Here is a 3,974-nt window from a genome sequence, read left to right as displayed (position 1 = left end):
AAACAATGCCATTCCTGAGAGGAGGGTTCTTAGTTCATACATAAACCCAACTTCTGGGAATTGTGGTAGCAGCATCCAGAAACCACCCATTCAGGCCAACAATTTTGAGCTCAAACCACAGCTAATATCACTTGTGGAGAATCATTGTTCATTTGGTGGAAGTGCTAATGAAGACCCAAACCAACATCTCACAAAATTCCTGAGAATTTGTGACACTGTGAAGTCCAATGGAGTCCAGGAAGATGCATATAAACTGCTTTTGTTCCCATTTTCACTTAGGGACAAGGCAGCTAAGTGGCTGGAATCATTCCTAAGGGGGAGCCTAACAACCTGGGATGAGGTGGAAAGCAAGTTTCTGGCACGTTTCTACCCCCCACAAAAGGTCAATAGGCTTCGATCTGAGGTTCAGACGTTTAGACAACAAGATGGTGAAACTCTCTACGAAGCATGGGAGAGGTTCAAGGATTTGACAAGGAAATGCCCACCAGACATGTTCCATGACTGGGTGCAATTGCACATTTTCTATGATGGACTTTCTTATGAATCAAGGAAGGCTGTGGACCATTCATCAGGAGGTTCATTGAACAGGAAAAAGACTGTGGAAGAAGCCATTGAAGTGATTGAGACAGTGGCTGAGAATGAGTACTACTATGCATCAGAGAGACACAACACTAAGGGAGTCATGGAGCTGAACCATGTTGATACAATCCTAGCCCAAAACAAGGTGTTTGCCAAGCAACTAGCAGAGCTCACCAGGAAATTAGATACAAAGCAAGTGGCTGCGATACACACACAAGATCAAGAGGAAGAAAGCACTGAAGGAGGAGATTGGGAAGAGGCCAATTATGTAGGAAATCAACAAAGGCAACCATATGATCCACATTCCAACACTTACAACCCAGGCTGGAAAAACCACCCAAACTTTGGGTGGGGAAACCAGCAAAACCAACATAACAAGTCCACATACCAAAACTCCAACCAAAGATCATACCAAGCCACACAAAACACTTACTCCCAACCATCATATCAAGGCCAAAATAATCGACCTACCCCATCTAATCCGAACCAACAATTTCAAGATCAATTAAACAGGATAGAAGGAATGCTGGCAAACATGGATCAGGACGTAAGTAAGTTGAAAAGCTTTAGGGATGAGGTGAGATCTACCTTAAGGGACCATGGTGAAAGACTAAAGAGGATGGAGTCTCAAGTAGGAGAGCTATCCCAACAAGCCCCCAAGTCCACTGCAGTGTTCCCTAGTGACACGGAAAAGAATCCTAAAGGGGAACAAAAGGGAGTGAGATGGGAAGACTGCAAGGCCATCACTATATTGAAGGAAGTCTCAGAAGAAGAAGGAATCAGACCCTCAAAACAGGAGCCAGAAATCTTGAAGGAAGGTGTGGAAGAAGCTAAGCAGGAAAGTGAAACTGAGCAAGCCAAGGAACTGCAAAAAGGCATGATGGAAGCATATCAACCAAAAGCACCATTTCCTCAGAGGTTAGGAGGAGGAGAAAAAGGGAAAACCTATTCAAGGTTTTTAGAGACATTTAAGTCTCTCCATATCAATATTCCCTTCCTTGAGATTCTCCAGCAGATGCCTACACATATCAAGTATTTAAAGGAATTGCTGAGCAAGAAAAGAGTTTTGAAGGGAGGACAAACTGTAATAATGAACAAAGAATGCAGTGCCCTCATCAAGAAGGACATAGTCTCTAAGAAAACAGACCCAGGAAGTTTTCATATCCCCTGCATCATAGGGGAAACAAAAATTGACAAAGGATTCTGTGATCTAGGAGCTAGCATAAATGTGATGCCTCTGACTCTTATGAAGAGGCTACAACTGAATGAGGTGAGATCCACTGATGTAATCATACAACTGGCTGACAAAACTCAGAAGCAAGCTGAAGGGGTAGTTGAAAATGTGCTGGTGAAAGTGGGAAATTATTTCTTCCCCACAGACTTTGTCATTTTGGACATGGAGGAAAGCTACCTACACCCTATCATTCTGGGAAGGCCATTTCTAGCCACTGCTAGAGCGCTCATAGATGTAGAACAAGGAGAGCTAATTTTGAGAATACATGATGAACAGCTCATTTTCAATGTTTTCAAACCTGCATCTGAGCCTGAACCAGAACCTGAAAAGCCTAAGGATGATAGTAGCCATCTGTGTTTGGAGGAAAGCAATCCAGCAGCTGAAACTCTGAAACAGTCCTTGGAAGGCAAACAAGAATTGCAAGAGTTAAAGCCACAAGAATCAATAGAAACAGATCAGAAGGATCCTCCTGGCATAAGGGTCAATGAAGAAATCTTCAAGAGAAAGGGAAGAATTGTAAAGAATTTGCCAAGAGGGTGGAGAAACAAGAAAATTCCCACTGAAGGTTTCTCTCCGGGAGATAAAGTGATATCAAGTCATTATCTGCCAATCCCACCTGGCCTCAAAACCATTCCTTCCCAGCTCCCTCAAGTGTTCACAATCAGGAAAGTTCTTTCTATGGAACATTTGGAAATCATGAAGGAATCAAATGGGGACGTTTTCATAGTAAGAGGAGAGGACATCAAGCACTACAATCCACCCTAACAAGGGGCAACCGTCAAGCTAATGACGTTAAAGAAGCGCTTGTTGGGAGGCAACCCAACCTGAGGTAATACCCCTTTGCTGTTTCTTTTATTTGTTTCAATAAAAAGGGTGAAGTAGTTTCTGTGCATTGCAAAGAATTAAGTTTGGTGTTTCACACCAAACAATGAATTCGTGGATCAATAATTCAAAGGGGAATGTGTGACTCTAAGTTTGGTGTTCCACCATAAAGATCAACTGAACACAACAACCTTTGAATTATATGAAAGGAACAACCATTCTAAGCAATCACAGGAGTACTTAAAATCCTTAGCAGCAACTTCATTCCAAGGAGAACTCAAGGATTCAAAGAACAGAGAAGTAAGTAGGAGACTAAGTTTGGTGTTCACACACCAACTTAAGACTCAGACACTTGCCCATACATAGTTGAGCTAACCACTCAAGTGCTTGAGAAGCAAGCAACTTCATCACTCTTTGCAGGAAAGGAAACAAGGATCTTAGAAAGAACATGAAGCGACAACTAGGAGAAGAAGGAGAAATCAAATTGTTTCCTGACAACAAAGAGAAAACAAGAAATTTCACAAGGTGGTGTTGTTCCTTGACAATTCTTTAAAAAGGGCAAACAAAAGCATGCTTGTTCTGGTTTAAACTGTAATTGTTGAATCTTTCTGGAATGTGAAGTTACTAGTATGTTTGTCTGTTTATTGCTTTGAATAAAGTGAATTCCTAGATGTTTGGATATAACTTCACCTTCTTAAACAAATGCTTGACATGCTTGTGCTGCTTCCAAAAATAAAAGAAAAGTTTGAACAAAAGTAACTTGGCTCAATTAGTGACAAATCAAGTAGAATTAAGTGGTGGTATGCATGCTTGATTGTTCAGTCAGATCACTGGAAATAGAGTGTAGAATTATCATTTTTTATGTAGAAATTGAAAACTGTCTATGGATCTTGATGAATAAATGTCTTTGGCCATGAAAAAGAAAGAAAAAGAAGAAGAAAAAGCCACTGAAAAAGGGCAACCAAAAAGAAAAAAAAAATTGAGAAAATAAGCTAGGCACCAATGGTTTGAACTTCTGAGACAAATGCCTGTGGTGTTTATGTATTAAGGATATGCTTGGATGAATAGGTTCTGAGGAGTGTTTCAACACTCGGTAACTTGGGTTAACTAACCCGGGATTATCAACCAAAAGTCCATTATCAAGAGCAACCTAAATACAAAACATTTAGTCACACAAAGAGGTGATGGGCACCAATGTCTCAAGAAGAAATGTGAACTAAAATGCCTGGAGTGGATATGTGTAGTGCACTGATAAGAAAAAGAAAATGCCAAAGGCTTGTGCAACACATGACACTAAGCAAACAAGGAGCAAAGAAGCTCTAAGAAAAAGAAAAGAAAA

At 40.7% G+C, this 3,974-nt stretch overlaps 1 non-coding gene across 1 annotated transcript; it reads right to left on the bottom strand.

Moving 5' to 3' along the window:
* Positions 1–388: 388 nt before the first annotated feature.
* Positions 389–492, bottom strand: LOC112738974 (small nucleolar RNA R71). The gene has a single exon (XR_003169919.1). It is a non-coding gene; the product is annotated as a small nucleolar RNA R71 (small nucleolar RNA).
* Positions 493–3,974: the final 3,482 nt, after the last annotated feature.

Source organism: Arachis hypogaea, chromosome 13 (genome assembly GCF_003086295.3).
Source record: "Arachis hypogaea cultivar Tifrunner chromosome 13, arahy.Tifrunner.gnm2.J5K5, whole genome shotgun sequence".
Lineage (NCBI taxonomy): Eukaryota > Viridiplantae > Streptophyta > Magnoliopsida > Fabales > Fabaceae > Arachis > Arachis hypogaea.
Note: the sequence above shows the minus strand (reverse complement) of the source record. Positions and strands in the feature narration are given on the sequence as shown.